General features: G+C 47.3%; 1 protein-coding gene across 1 annotated transcript in view; it reads left to right on the top strand.

The window, feature by feature from the left end:
- Positions 1 to 6509: 6509 nt before the first annotated feature.
- DGKZ (diacylglycerol kinase zeta) overlaps positions 6510 to 16510 on the top strand; it is a 187695-nt gene continuing 177694 nt past the window's right edge. The window contains 1 exon segment of the mRNA XM_029583064.1: positions 6510 to 6575. The gene's annotated coding sequence lies outside the window, so the exon portion shown is untranslated.

The following is a 16510-nucleotide window of genomic DNA, read 5'->3' as shown; positions in this document are numbered from 1 at the left end:
GGGCAGGAGTGAGGTGCATTGGCAGATCTGTGTGTGAGGGTCTCAGTACTGGAATAGCAGGAGGTGCTGCAGGGCAGGAGTGAGGTGCATGTGCAGAGCTGTGTGTGAGGGTCTCAGTACTGGAATAGCAGGGGGTGCTGCAGGGCAGGAGTGAGGTGCATTGGCAGAGCTGTGTGTGAGGGTCTCAGTACTGGAATAGCAGGGGGTGCTGCAGGGCAGGAGTGAGGTGCATTGGCAGAGCTGTGTGTGAGGGTCTCAGTACTGGAATAGCAGGAGGTGCTGCAGGGCAGGAGTGAGGTGCATTGGCAGAGCTGTGTGTGAGGGTCTCAGTACTGGAATAGCAGGGGTGCTGCAGGGCAGGAGTGAGGTGCATTGGTAGAGCTGTGTGTGAGGGTCTCAGTACTGGAATAGCAGGGGTGCTGCAGGGCAGGAGTGAGGTGCATTGGCAGAGCTGTGTGTGAGGGTCTCAGTAATGGAATAGCAGGGGTGCTGCAGGGCAGGAGTGAGGTGCATTGGTAGAGCTGTGTGTGAGGGTCTCAGTACTGGAATAGCAGGGGGTGCTGCAGGGCAGGAGTGGGGTGCATTGGCAGAGCTGTGTGTGAGGGTCTCAGTACTGGAATAGCAGGGGCTGCTGCAGGGCAGGAGTGAGGTGCATTGGCAGAGCTGTGTGTGAGGGTCTCAGTAATGGAATAGCAGGGGTGCTGCAGGGCAGGAGTGAGGTGCATTGGTAGAGCTGTGTGTGAGGGTCTCAGTACTGGAATAGCAGGGGGTGCTGCAGGGCAGGAGTGAGGTGCATTGGCAGAGCTGTGTGTGGGGTCTCAGTATTGGAATAGCAGGGGGTGCTGCAGGGCAGGAGTGAGGTGCATTGGTAGAGCTGTGTGTGAGGGTCTCAGTACTGGAATAGCAGGGGGTGCTGCAGGGCAGGAGTGAGGTGCATTGGTAGAGCTGTGTGTGAGGGTCTCAGTACTGGAATAGCAGGGGGTGCTGCAGGGCAGGAGTGAGGTGCATTGGTAGAGCTGTGTGTGAGGGTCTCAGTACTGGAATAGCAGGGGTGCTGCAGGGCAGGAGTGAGGTGCATTGGTAGAGCTGTGTGTGAGGGTCTCAGTACTGGAATAGCAGGGGGTGCTGCAGGGCAGGAGTGAGGTGCATTGGCAGAGCTGTGTGTGAGGGTCTCAGTACTGGAATAGCAGGGGTGCTGCAGGGCAGGAGTGAGGTGCATTGGCAGAGCTGTGTGTGAGGGTCTCAGTACTGGAATAGCAGGGGGTGCTGCAGGGCAGGAGTGAGGTGCATTGGCAGATCTGTGTGTGAGGGTCTCAGTACTGGAATAGCAGGGGGTGCTGCAGGGCAGGAGTGAGGTGCATTGGCAGAGCTGTGTGTGAGGGTCTCAGTATTGGAATAGCAGGGGGTGCTGCAGGGCAGGAGTGAGGTGCATTGGTAGAGCTGTGTGTGAGGGTCTCAGTACTGGAATCGCAGGGGGTGCTGCAGGGCAGGAGTGAGGTGCATTGGCAGAGCTGTGTGTGAGGGTCTCAGTACTGGAATAGCAGGGGGATGAGGCTATTACATCTCAGTAATGTTTTTTTTTAAGTATTGTTAACCATAAAGATTAAGCTGGAAGTTAGTTTATAGAAACACGAAATATCAGTTCAATTTGGTGAGCATTGTAGTTTATCACAGAATGAACGAATACTGTATTTTTGAAGCCTTTTAACATTTCATTTTATTTTTTTGTATTGTAATATAAAGGATTTTAAAGTAAAAAAAACCTCTTTCTCTTGCTCATCTCTTTGTGCTTCTTTCTTCTTCTTTTCTATCTGCCTCTTTCTCACAATTCTAAAACATAATAAGATAGTAATGATCCAGTCTGCCCAGCAAGGTTCTTATATTAGTATCTGCCATGTCGTACAGGTTACCCCCCTGTTTCTCTTAAGGGTAGCAGCTGCCACTGCTGCAGTTATCCCCAAGCCTTATGATAAACCATAAAAAATCTACTGCTAGCAACATTTTTACTGGGTGAGGATCCTTCTGAAACTTCAGACAGTGCTGCCTGACGTCCTTTGCTTAGAAGCAGTCCTGTGCTTACGTACCCCAGTCCATAAATGTCAGGACCCCTGTTGGTTGTCTTCTGCATCCAATTCCTCTTTGGAGCACAGCCCACTACCATGAAAGTGGAGAGCGAGGTTGCATCAAAAGCATCAATGCTTATTGGTTAAGGATAGAAAGAGCCGCACCAGGAACTTACCCCATGCGCTCTTTTCTTCTTCCCGTCCTTCAGCCTTTAGGGATCCAGAGTGCTTATCCCACGCCCCTTTGAATCCCTTCACTGTTCTCATCTTCAGCCCCGGAGGGCGTTCCAGACGTCCACCACTCTCTCCGTGAGTCATCCCCCCATGGAGTTTCATTTCGTGGCCCTTTTAGTTCCAATGGAAAAGGTTTGAAGTTCATGCATCATTAAGACCGTTCAGGTATCTGAAGGTCTGTATCCTATCTCCCTGGGTCTCCTCTCCTCATCAGTCTTCTGATATAGCCTCCTCCTCGGGGCCACCTCCATCCTGTCTCTATGCTTTTCGAGATCCAGGCTGCAGTACTGGGCCTTAGTCAAGCAGCCCCTAAGTTTGTGAAAAGACTCACCAAGGTTACAAAGGGATGTGCATCTCTTACACCTTTCTGTTTTGCACAATATAGGAAGAAAGAGGGAATACCTTTCTCTTTCTCTCGCTGATGCTGCCCGGAGGACATGTTTATTGCATGCTCAGAGAAGGCAATGGCCATCTCTGGAACATGAAGCACATAGACTGGTCTCTGTCCGCTCTTCCCCGCCTACCTCCAGACAGGTCCTTTAAACTCCTTGCCCTGCAGTGACAACATTCAGGAAGTCCTGAAAGAGGAACTGACAGAGAGAGCGATAGAGCAACTGGATGCAGAGTGAGCATGAGTGAGTGAGAGTGAGGAGTGTGGAAGAAGGGATGGTGTTTGGTGAGTGCCGTGGAGGGACAGAGTGAGTCTGGTCTAGCCTGAGAGTGGAACAAGGACAGTGCACATCCATGTGGCGCTACCAGTCCTGGGATCTTCCTCATGCCAAGCAGGAGAAGAAATGCAGAAGGTAGGGTCCTGGTGCTCCTGCTCTGCTTCCTGTGTGCACAGAGCCAGGGGTTCTGCCTGCTTTTTACTTCTCTGCAGTCTGCACTAGCGCTAGAGAATCCTTTCCTCAGCTCTCCCCGTCTCTCAGACACAGGTTCTCCTCCACCTATTTAACTGTGTATAGTCCCGATTTAACAAGGAGTTTAGCACACAACCTTGAATAAAACTGTGTGCACAATTTAATATTCTTCCATGCAAATGCCATGCCTGCTACTGCTTAACCCATGTTTTGTTAATGCTCCTGGTCAGAGGTGAAGTAAAGTTTCTGGAGCTAGTGTTGGTCTGTTGGACTGAGTCCTGTACTTGGGATATATGCGCATAAAATCTTGTTTTCTGTGCAAAGAACATGCTTTGTGCACAAATTATGCTTTTACAGCACATAAAAGATGGCCTATGTGCACACTAAGCACATTTATATGCACACATGGTCAGATTAGCTTGCTTTTTTAAACTCCCAATACATTTGTATGCTGTTAGCTCACTGCTTCAGGAGTTAACTCTTTCTTAGTGACAGAGTACAGAAAATGTGAACAGAGGCTCAGCAGACTTTTTTTCTCTTGCATCTTATTGAATCAGGCTCAGAGAGAAGCAGAGGATGCCTCAGTCTGTGCTGTCTCCGAGCCAGGGGAGTGGGGGATCCCCAGTGCGTTCTCATGTTAGAAATGGAGAGAAATGTCCTTACTGCCTGCTGGCACTGAGAGGCCACTGCTGTGGGCAACCTCGCATTGCCATGATGTCTTTCTAGGACCTCAGCCACAGAAGGCTGACTAAAATGAGGGCCTGTGTAACTATAAGAAGGCCACAGGGACAGCGAAAGTGAAAAGTGGCAGAGGATGTGGTTATCTGTTGTTGTGCCTCCACCTTTCATTACAACACTGCTTTCAGCTACAAGACAGACTCCGCATATTTTATCCCAAGCTAATTTTTCCCTTTGTGCCAAGCAGAAGCTCCCATTTAATAAAAAGATAATCAAATTGCTAGAGGTAAGAATCACTGAAGTCCTGGCTGTCCCTGACAGGGCACTGCAGTGAGGAAGCTCACTCTGCTGAGTGTCATGTGGAAACTATAAATAGAGAGTTACAATACTTAATCGCCTAAGTGCCAAGTTAATCAGTGGTATTAGTTACCCTGTGTACATTACTCTCTCATCCTCTGCCTGTGCTTTCCTGGTGTCATTGCTCTCAGATGCCACCAGACCCAGAGCGTTTTGCATGACAGGATCCTTGCAGGGCAGCAGTGGAAGTAAGATTCATACATCCCAGAGGATCCATAGCACCAGACCCCTGCCCATCCTAGGGGAGAGAAGAACATTCTGTTCTGGAAGGACTGCAGACTCACAATTTGTGTCTGAGCTCACACTTAAAATACTGGGGCTGGGAGGTTTTAGAGTCCTAACTTCAGCAGCAGGGAGGCCACTCCTGGTGTTTTTTCCAATTTTTGCTTACATTATTTTGTAAACGATAGGTAGAAATGTACAGGGTCAGAATATGGGGTTTGAAACCACACGTGCACATATCTTATAGGCAAATAGTGACTGCCATTATGGCTTCTGTAGGAAGCTCACTGACAAACCAGATGGGACTGCAAATATTAATTTTACAACATCCGGTGAGAAAACACATTTTTATCAATTTGCAACAAAATGAAATAGGGTGTGAGCAAGCCTGGCGGTGTCTCATGCACAACAGCCCGGACTAATCAGTCACCCACCTTCACAAAATACTTTTTAGGTTTTTTCAAGAAGCAGGTAAAATCCAAAGCAGTGTAGCATAGTCTTAGCACTTTCTTGTGCACGAGACACCGCCAGGCTTCCTGACACCCTATTACTATTTTGTTGCAAATTGATAAGAATTTGTTTTCTCGCCGGATGTTGTAAAATTAATCTTTGCAGTCCCATCTGTTTTGTCATAGATTTCCTCTACTTTGGGATTTGTGGACTCTCTTCTTTTTGTGGTGCTTCCTGAACATTAGTCTTGCTAACTGCTAATAGTTAAATGTTAATGCAATTGAAGCAGTTTAGATGTACAGGTGGGAGCTTGTTCCCTTACATAAGTAAGAAAACGGGGACCACCCCAAGGCTTTCTAACTTGTCCCCTTCGCCGTCACACTGAAGGCAGAGGACCGCACTTGTATCTCCTGCCATATCAGCTTCTAGGTATCTGAACTACGCCAGGTTGTAAGCCCTCGGGGGACAGACGGGGAAATAGCTGCTTTGAAGTGTCTCAAAAGGCGGAATATAAATGCAAATATTTCTAAAATGGGAGACTTACGATGGGGGATGCTGGGAGCTGACATTTCCACATCCCCTTTTCTGGTGCATTGGGTTCCTCTCCTGCCAGCAGCCCTGTGCACTGGCTGCGGTGTGAGGGCGCAGCCAGCGGGTGGCGCTGTGGAGAGGATTTTCCTCGCAGGCGGCAGTGCTGTAGGCAGCCATAGCAGGGTCCTCGCGCTGCAGAGGCACTTCCTGGAGAGCAGGGCTTGCACGAGTGAGGCAGGCTGCAGCAGCACAGCCCGGCGATCGGAGGGGGGAGGGAGAACAGGAACAGCGCAGCCCGGTGATCGGGGGGGGGGGAGAGGGTCAGCGCAGCCACCAGGGAGGGAGAGCAGGAGCAGCGCAGCCCAGAGATCGGAGGGGAGAGGGACAGCGCAGCCACCCGGGAGGGGGGAGAGCAGAGGCATCCAGGGAGGGAGAGCAGGATCAGCGCAGCCCGGTGATCGGGGGAGAGAGGGTCAGCGCAGGAGAGGCATCCAGGGAGGGAGAGCAGGATCAGCGCAGCCCGGTGATCGGGGGAGAGAGGGACAGCGCAGCCACCCGGGAGGGGGGAGAGCAGAGGCATCCAGGGAGGGAGAGCAGGATCAGCGCAGCCCGGTGATCGGGGGAGAGAGGGAGAGCAGGAGAGGCATCCAGGGAGGGAGAGCAGGAACAGCGCAGCCCGGTGATCGGGGGAGAGAGGGTCAGCGCAGCCACCAGGGAGGGAGAGCAGGAGCAGCGCAGCCCGGTGATCGGAGGGGAGGGAGAGCAGGAGCAGCAGAACTCGGTAATCGGAGGGGAGAGGGGCAGAAGAGCAGGAGCAGAAGAGCCACAGCAGCACAACCTGGTAATGTGAGGGCAGAGAAGCAGGAGGCATGGGCATCCCATGCTACTGGCCTTAGACGTGATCTTTTGACCTCAGCACCTCAGTATGAGGAAGCCGGCATAAAGTGGGTGGTGGGCGGTAGGGAGCATGCCTTGAGAGGGGGAGGGGAGGGGTGGGGGTCCAGAACTGGATTCTCAGCATGGACTCTCGGAGCAAGGTGGGCATGCGGAGCCCCAGCCCGTCCAGCGAGGCTTCGTCCAGCAGCTCCGAGGCGCTGGGCTATACTGAGCCGGAGAGGATGGCCCTCGCCCGCAGACACAGTGGCAAGGCCTTCACAGGACTGAAGTTCTTTGCTCGCAGGTGAGAGCAGGACCTGCAGGTATTACTTTTCTATTTACAGGGGGTCAGGCTGAGGCTGCGGTCAGAGAAGATGGCACATGAGGGGGAGCGTGGAAACCCCTGACAGGCAGGACTCGGGGTCCTAGGTCATTTGCAATCTGTGTGCATGGTCTGGGGGTTTGCATGCTTTCCTTCCTGTTCTTAGGATTGCACTGTAGGGTACAGAGAATATTTGGTTACGTGACGCTGGGCATCACACTATTTCTGGAGTAATTGCTGATTTGATTTGCCAGCTTGGTGCAGGGCTGGCGCACAGGACCTCTGGCAGGTGGGTGGTATTTAAAGAGCTTTTACAGAAGTTGCCATGAAGTGTTTTATATCTCTAGTGAACAGAAATGGCAAGCAGAATGACACAGCCCACTGAGAAGTGGGGGTCCTGAAAGGTGAATGTTAGGGTAGATGGGAAAGAGTCTGCTGCCGGATTTTCCGAGCTGCTGTATTTGATTTCCAGATTTACCTTTGCTTTCTCAGGGCTAAGCATCCCCTGGATTCTGTGATGTTTCTGCAGAGTTAATAGATGTAAGAGACGGTCCCTGCTCTGTGGAGCTTACCTTTTTCATTCTTGGACTGCTTCCCCTCCCCATCACCGTCTCAGGGAGAGAGCTTCCTTTCCGCTTGTGTGGTGTTTGGATATTTCTATTGTATGTCTCAGCCTCCTCTCTTCCCAGGGCTCACGCTGCAGCCTGTGCTGCTCTAGGAGTGACAGTCTCACCTCTCCCTCCCCATCCCCTGGCTTTCCCCACCTCCCTCTGATCACCAGTAGCTCATCCTGAAACCCAGAGGACGTGATGGAAGAACTCTGGTCTGTGAATGTGAGCCCCTAGCACCCCTTCTGCCAGGAAACATTTCCTAAAGCTACTCCCTTCTCTTCACCTCTTCTTCTTGAACTTCCTGTCAGCTGAGAAATGTGCTCTATTTAGGTGTTTGAATGTTTGTATCACTACCCCCTTCACTGTCCGAGAGGCAACCTAACCAGTCTGCTTTTCAGAGTATCGGTAATGAGTGTGCAGGGGAGAGATTTGCATGCACGGGCCTCTTATGCTTGTGTTCATATCACAAAACGACACTGAGTGAGCCAGGCCTGGACCCATGGCACTGCTGACAATACTTAGGGTCATTGATCAAATGCCCAGGCAAATAGCAAAGATTTTCTAAATTTCAATTAGTTCAGCCCTGCACAGATGTCTAGAAGGAGAGCTTTCCATAAAACAGGAGTCGTGCATGATCTCAAGTCTAACTGTTGAGATCCAGATGTAAGGTGAATATCAAATTAACAATTGGGATATCTGTGTGAACAGCATGAAAAGTTAAAGAATTTTGTATTTAAATTGCACCGTAGTGGTAGCCAATGTCACTTCCATAGAACAGGGTATATGATGGAAAGTCTTCAAACCATTAATGACTTTGGCCATTGTGTCCTCAAACAACTGCACCTCTTCGATTATAAAAGAGCAAGACGAAGATTGCTTCTCTTATTGTCCACTCCCTCAGGTGTGCCCACTCTCTTACAGATCTTAGTGTCCTCTGCAAAGAGACAAAGGTTTTCTCCTAAGATCGCTCACAATGATACTGAACAGAAGCAGCTCCAGGACCAGTCCCTGAGACAATCCGCTCATCACTTAATTTGCTACCCTGAACCTAATCTAATCCTTTTCTCCTTCTTCACCTCCTGAAGTCGCACCACTACATCACACAGTTTATTCTTCAGCCTCCTATGCAGGACAGAATCAAAAGCTTTGCTGAAATCCATCACCTGCCCCTGCTCTCATTCTCTGGTCACCCAGTCAATGAAATCAGATTTGTCTGATATGATCACCATGGAGGTGAAGCCTCTGGATTTCTTGTAGAAGAATCGCCATTAATGTTTCCTACATCAGAGTCAAACTAATCGCTCTGATTTTCTAATCTTCTCCCTACTGCCACTTTTACAAAGAAGGACAATATCTGCTCTTGTCCAGTCGGGGTTTCAGCCCCGGTCCTGGGGTCCAGGACACCCCATGCAGCCTTCTTGCACGTTGCTGGCTGTCGAGCCAGTGATGTTTTTCTTCTTTGTATTCTGGTGTTCTCTCGTCACGCACCTCCCTGTCCCGTAGTGCAGGACTCCTGTTCCTGTTCTGCACTCTGTGCAGGTGGCTTGAGTTTTCCTTCCTCTGATTTCACTCTACCTGCGTGCCACGAAGTCTAAGAGACGGCTTTGCAGCAAACAACCGTTGTGATGGTTTACTACTGAACCACGGTATAGAAAAGTTTTTAAATAAAATAAATAAATAAATAAACAAACCACTATTGACTGTGGGTAAAACAGAAATTATTGCAATACATGGATGTGCGTCATCCTCTTTCCCAGGAAGCTTTCAGTCTGATGGATGTACAGTACCAATTGTGGATAAGGTCCACAATCTAGGGAATTATCTTTGATTCCACACTGTCATTCCATGCTATGCTTCGAAGCACTTTTCCTCAAACTATTCATGCTGCAAAAGATCAAGCCTTGTGTGGAACAAAACAATTTTCAAATAGTACTACAAGCAATGACTTCAGCGGTCTAGATTACGGCTATGTAATATGTCTTGGACTTCCAGCGTTGACTCTGAGACGCTGCTGCTTGCATACTCATTGGAACCAGCTGAGAGATGAAATTACCCTCATCCTTTCACCTTTGCACTGGTCAGCGTGGAGAGTTAGCGTCAAGCTGTTAACTCTGACCCATAAAGCTGGGAACAGGGAGATGGACCACAATGCATTAGATCTATGGACCCTCAAGAAATCTGAGGTCTTTTTGAACGTTCCCTTAGCATGAATTATAAAACTGACAGAGTCGCAGGATAGATTACTTGCAGGAGTATTACTACCAGTTTCTCTTCAGAAGGAATCCTGTCTTAAGAATTTTAGGAAGGCTTTAAAGACACAAGAGGCATTTAATGAAATTTTATAGCACTGTTTTGAGTAAGGCTTGGGAAGTACGGATGCAGGAAAAGGTGTTTTTCAAAATCTGGCAGCATGCTGATTTGTTCATGGAATACTTGTGATTTTATTGTTAATTTTGACATGCGATTTGTAAACCGCTTAGCATATAGGATAATGTGGCATAGACATTTGGTAAATAAATGCTCACATTTGCATACTTGCTGAGGTGTGCATGTTTTACAGGTGAGAAGAAAATCTTCTTGCAGCGTCTGCTGCTGTCTCCTGTTCCCTGCTCCCACTGTGTAACTGGGGTTCCCAGTCACCTGCTGAACCCCCCTGTTCAGGCTGTGAGCAACTTTCGCAGCTGGGGGGCACATGGAGTATTCTTCTTGATGTTTCGTGATTTTGATGTAAGCTCAGCCTGGCTGTAGAAATGTTTATAATCTGCAGAGCACTTCTCGAGAATCTCAGGAGATTGTAGAAATGTACAAGGCACAGCCTTCAATATACATTCTAGAGGTCTATAATTTTGTTCCATTTATTGCTTTCTAAATAGCAAAAGCTCATTGAATCTAGGATGTTAATTAGATGTTGAAAATCATGTTGTTATGCTTCATTATTTAAAAAGAATATTACATTTCACTGCCTCAGCCTTATAGTTATGGCAGTTTCTTTCTATACTGTTTATGTGTACATTCTAATAAGAGGAGATGGGACTCTCCTGTCCACATTCAGCCTTTACATTTAATTCATAGATGGAGCATTTTTCATACCTATCTGCTTAGGTGCCAGGCTGTAGGCTTCTTATCCCAAGGGCTTTGCACCAATTTTCAAAGGGAAAACCAAAGCATATTTTGTCTTTTGAAAATTGCCTGGGGAAGATTGTCATACTGCCTCTGTATCTCTCCATGGTGCGGCCTCATCTTGAGTATTGTGTTCAGTTCTGGTCACCACATCTCAAAAAAGATATAGCAGAATTAGAAAAAGTACACAAGAACATAAGAAATTGCCATACTGCAGAGAATGCAGAGGCAAACCTGTATGGGTACTTCTTAGAACATAAGAAGCTGCCATATTGGGTCAGACCCAGGGTCCATCAAGCCCAGCATCCTGTTTCCAACAGTGGCTAATCCAGGCCTGAGAATGGTAACCAAGATGGTAAAGGGGATGGAACAGCTCCCCTATGAGGAAAGGCTGAAGAGGTTGGGGCTGTTCAGCTTGAAGAAGAGACGGCTGAGGGGGGATAGGATAGAGGTGTTTAAGATCATGAGAGGTCTTGAATGAGTAGATGTGACTCGGTTATTTTCACTTTCGGATAATAGAAGTACTAGGGGGCATTCCATGAAGTTAGCAAGTAGCACATTTAAGACTAATCAGAGAAAATTCTTTTTCACTCAACGCACAATAAAGCTCTGGAATTTGTTGACAGAGGATGTGGTTAGTGCAGTTAGTATAGCTGTGTTTAAAAAACGATTGGATAAGTTCTTGGAGGAGAAGTCCATTAACTGCTATTAATCAAGTTTACTTAGGAAATAGCCACTGCTATTAATTGCATCAGTAGCATGGGATCTTCTTGGTGTTTGGGTACTTGCCAGGTACTTGTGACTTGGATTGGCCACTGTTGGACGCAGGATGCTGGGCTTGATGAACCCTCGGTCTGACCCAGAATGGCAGCTTCTTTGCAGGTATTTGGTCTGTAGAAAACAAGATGCAGAACTCTGTGCATCATTATTTCCCAGGACTTGACAGCCCTATTTTTTCCACAGGTAGAAGTATGCCTTTGTAGATCCCTGCAGGTACTTTTACCTGGGAAGGGGTAGCCAGTTTAGCTAGGTAAATAGCCAATTTACATATGTAAATTTTGAAAATTGCTCTATTAAACCATGTTTTAATTTTACATAATTTCCATTCATCTCTTATCTTCTAGGCATGTAATTGCATTCATGTTCTCTGCTTTTGTGCTTTTATGCAAGGCAAAATAATGTTTGCACTTTGTTGAGGTGATTATGACAGCTCCACCTGCCTAATTTTATTACTTACATTAAAATGGCAGAAAGCATGTGAATCTAATTTTGTTGCTCTTCAATTAGATGTTGATATAGAATTACATCATTTTAGTATGAAAATGTTGAAGTAAAGATTTTGCGGCAAGGAACAAATTCAGAGAAAATGTTAATGACAGTGACTGCAGAGCAACAGAGAACTTGTGGTCTTGTTAGAAAGCTGCATAATTCAGTTCAATATAGTTCCATGAGATATGTTACACAGAGTGACAAGGCACTATCACAAGGGTAGATGAGAGTCTTATGACCATAGTTTGTATATATTCTTAGAGGCTGATTTGCATATACTCAGTCTGGTTATATTATACAATATTCAGATGTTGTTAATGCAAATCCCTGTTTTCTGATTGGAGGCTTGTATTACCTTTTGTTATACTGTGGTCTGCCACCCCAGCCATTTCTAAAAGTTTTTGATTATACAGAAAAATTTGCATATGAGGAACTTTTGCTTCATTATAGATGTGGGTAGATAAAGGCTTTTCTTCTTGCTAAACCAGTCCTTACTTATGGGATTTCCTCCTCCATGGCTGATGCACACCTCTTTTAAGACCTCATTCTGGGAGGTGTAGTCCGAGGCAGTTGCCAGTAGTCTCTGTCTCCAGCAACTGAGGACATATGAGGACTGGTCATATAAGCTCCCAGAGCCTAGGTTTGGCTCAGCCTGGTGGAGCCACTTTTGCTCCTGGGGCAACAATCTCATGGCTGATTTGCCCAGTGATAGCAAATCTCCCAAGGTTTTCAGATCCCAGTACTTTTAGGAGTCTGTGGACTCCTCAGGGAATGAGTTCCCTAGTCCTCTAGGGCACCTGAGAGAGGCTTTTTCTTTTGATTAAAGAGTCTTACAGACTCTCTCTCCCTCCCTCTCTCTTTCTTTATCCCTCCTTCCCACTGGTGCTACTCCTTTAAAGTCTCTACCCTCTGGTTTATTTCTTTTCAGCAAAGTTTAAAAAAAATTAAAAGAACACCGACAGCAGCCAAAAACGAGAGTGGGCTACTCGCTGCATTCTGCAGGGTGAGTACTGCCTAAGCCGTTTGCAACATCCCAGGCTGTCTGAGGTGCATAACTAGTGCTACACAAAAAGAAATGCTGACAGCAGCTGCAGCAGCAGCACCATGGCAGTAGCAGCCTTAACGCAGGAACGTTGCCATTAATGCAATACATGGCCACCCCCCACCTCTCGCTATGTGTAGGAGATGTGTGAGCAGCAGGGCGAAGCAGCTCCCTACCATCACGGGGTCTGGTGGAGCAAGCACAAGCTCACAAGGGGAGGAAAACATTCCCCCTCCTCCAATCAGGGAGGAGCTCTGGGGCTGAACTGGCCATTCCCCATCCTGTCCCCAACAGTGGCTAATCCAAGTCGCAAGTACCCGAACATTAGATAGATCCCAGGCCAGCAACAAGCAGTGCCTATTCCTTGTTGATTTAATAGCAGTTTATGGACTTCTCCTCCAGGACCTTAACCCCTTAGCTGACTCTTCTCTAAGCTGAACAACCCTAACCTCTTCAGTCGTTCCTCATAGGGGAGCTGTTCCATCCCCTTTATCATTTTGGTCGCCCTTCTCTCTCTACTTTCTCTAGTGCAATTATATCTTTTTTGGAGATGCGGCTACTAGAATTGCACACAATATTGGATTTCTGTTCAGTATTTGGATCCAAAAGGGGTCAACAAATGTCTTCATGTACTGCATTTACGAATGGAGACACTATGATCAGGAATGCATATACAGAGTCGCTAATGCTCTCTGCTTCTACGGCAGGAGAAAATGTGGAAAACAGGATGTGCATTCAGACATCCACCAACAAGGACTGAACTTCACAATCTGGGTAAACAAATAAGAGTGGGGTAGCTGCTTATTACAGCGGTTACTACCCTAAACCAATTAAGCCTGATACATCCCTTTGAATGCATATACAGCACTGCTGTTTGCTTCAACCGTGGAGGGAAATGTGGAAAACAGGATTTACGTTCAGACAACATCCAACAAGGCATTGATCTGTGCAGTCTGGGTAAACAAGCATCGGGGTAACTTGCTTGATGCGGCAGTTACTACCCTTAACCATAAGCCTTATGCTCACCTTTGATGCAACTCCAACATTACTCTCTGCATCAATGGCAGGGGTGGCAGGAAATTCGAATCAAACAGTTATCAACAAGGGCCCTGAACTTGGTGGTCGGTGAAACAGATAAATATGGGAAAATAAGTGTGGGAGCTTGCTGGGCAGACTGGATGGGCCGTTTGGTCTTTTTCTGCCGTCATTTCTATGTTTGTATATGAGAGTACATGACTTCCCTGGATCTAGCGAAAATATATATTCATATTACTATTTGGACTAAACTTCTGTGTGTTGGGAGAACATTTTCAGGTGCAGGCATTGCCTTTTGGACTAGCAACAGCCCTCAGGACCTTTACCTAGGTCATGGTGATAAATACTGTGGCACTGTGCAAACAAGACCTAATGATGCACCTTTATTTGAATGATTGGTTGATAAGGGCCAAATCTGCCCAGGGGTGCCACTGATACTCAGAAGCAGCAATGAAGCTGGGTAATAAGTTATCCGGAATGCAAGCTAGAGCCATCCTAGACCTTGGCATTGTTAGGTGTTTGGTTTGAGACAAGAGAATGGCAAGTCACTTTATCGCCCAACAGAGTCTCAAAGCAGATTGAGCAGGTGCTCAGAGGTCACTCAGAATTTGGGAATATCTGCAACTGCAGAGGCTTGTGGCATTGTAGATGGATCTGGTCCTTGGGCCAGAGTGCTCATGTATCCATTGCAACATGTTGTCTCCTGGGATTACCAACTTTGAATCCAAGTACTCTTGGTATGAGAAGGAGCCTGGAATGATGGCTACAGCCTCTCCCAGCTGGACCATAATTACTATGTATGCCAGGCTATGGGGATGGGAAGCACATTGCAAGATCTGCCAAGCCAGGAACACTGGTCAAGAGAAGAAACATAATGGCTAATAAACAGAGTCAAGAGCCATCAGACTGGCTGTACAATATTTCCTCCCACTGATAAAAGGGAGGGTAGTGGCATCTGTAAACAGGCACCCGCTGCCTCACATTGGTTCTCCTCCACCCTCTCGAGCTGCGTCAGATGAGCCAGCTCGAGTGGGTGGAGGAGAACTTCCTCTTCTCAGCATCCTACATAAAGAATCGGAAGTCTGATTCTCAGCAGATGCAGACTGGTTCTGGGAGAATGGAAGCTGAATCTAGAAGCCTTCCAAAAAATAGTGGCTAGGAGGGGTCACCTGGCCTAATAGCAACATGGGGGAAATGCCAGGGCCGACATATTCTTCAGCTGCCAAGTGGAGGCAGGCTCTGTGCAATAGATGCACTCCTATGTCCTTGGCCAAGACTCAGCCTAATGTATATCTTCCCACTATGGCCTCTTATAGACAGAGTGGTAACAAGGTAGAGGACTATCTGTTCATCATCCTGCTGATAGTTCTGGCTGGCTAAGGAAGCCTTAGTATGCAAACCTAATGAGATTACTGAGTGGAATCCCGCTGCACTTATCCAGAGAATGAGGTCTGCTCTGGCAAGAGCTGGTCCCAATAGAAGACCCATCTCCATTCTCTTTTATGGCCTGGCCCTTAAAAGGCCAAACTCTGGGTGACTTCTGAGCATGGAAGTTGATTAGCTTAGAGATTTTGTTGCGTGATAAATAAACTTGCCCTTCTTTTGCCTTGAACCAAGCACCTAACAATTCCAGGGTCTAAGATGGCTCTAGCTTGAACTTAACATAATTTATTTCTGAACCTGACTGCTTCTCAGGGTCGGCAGCAACGCTGGGCAGATTTGGCACCTGTAAACCAATCATATAAATAAGGGTGCAGCATTATGCCTTGTTTTCACAGCACCACCGCCATTACCACCATTCCCTCTTATGCCTAAGTGAGAGAGGGCACTCCTCGGAAGTCAATCTCGACCATGCTGAAAGCACATAAGGCTTCTGGATCCTTATCTTCGCTCCCCATGGAAGGCAGATATTTCGCAAATATTAGACTTTCTGCACACAAGCATGGACAAGATGATGTCCCTCAACAACTTGAAGGTACAGGTGACAACTTTGTCATGCTTTAGGGGCTTAATTAAAGGCACCCAAGTAGTGTCACACCCGGATATAATATGATTTCTAAAAGGGAGTGGAACATTAACGTAGTCTTAAGGGCTTTGGTTACGTCTCCCTTTGAGCCAATAAAATAGGCATCTATAAAGGGTTTTTCTCTGAAGACCACCTTTATAGTAGTTCTCTGGTCAGCTAGGCACATCTCTGAGCTATAGGCCCTCTCATCCAGTGCCATCCCGTTTACCCTTTATCGGTTTCACTTCCAGCCTTTAGTAGCAACAATTGTCAAGGGAAAGGTAAGAGCCTGCAAGTGCTGGATGTGTGCCATAAATTCTGAGCTACCTAAAAGGTCAGAAACTGCTTTAGGCTGTTTGTGGTGTTTGGCGGGCCCTGAAAAGAGAAAGCAGCCTCCAAAGCCAGAAATGGATAAAGGAAGCAATAGTCCCTGCTTACCTACTGTGGGGCAAACAGGTGCCACGGGTGCTCCAGGGGCAGAAGCATCTTCAGCCTCCCCCGAAGAACTTTCTAAGGAGGCCACATGGTTACCCCTTGCATCCGTTATTACAAGGAAAGAAACTGATCACCACCTATTCTGGTATATCTAAGGATATCTCCTGGTGATCAAGCATGAGTATCTGGTTGTCACTCTTTCTCGTTCTGACCATCGCCCACTGCATGAAGGAGAACGCCCAGTTGTCAACTCTACAAGCTTAACCTTCTCTTTGTCCTTAGCTGAGAAATGTAGCCAAGCTAAGAAAGTTGTTGCTGCCCCCTGATGATACCTGACGGTGTATCAAAGCCTTGTTTCTGTTGCATGTTGGTTGACATTGCCTGCTCTTTGTGGAAGCTT

The sequence above is a fragment of the Rhinatrema bivittatum genome, chromosome 17 (genome assembly GCF_901001135.1).
Source record: "Rhinatrema bivittatum chromosome 17, aRhiBiv1.1, whole genome shotgun sequence".
Classification (NCBI taxonomy): Eukaryota; Metazoa; Chordata; class Amphibia; order Gymnophiona; family Rhinatrematidae; genus Rhinatrema; species Rhinatrema bivittatum.
Note: the sequence above shows the minus strand (reverse complement) of the source record. Positions and strands in the feature narration are given on the sequence as shown.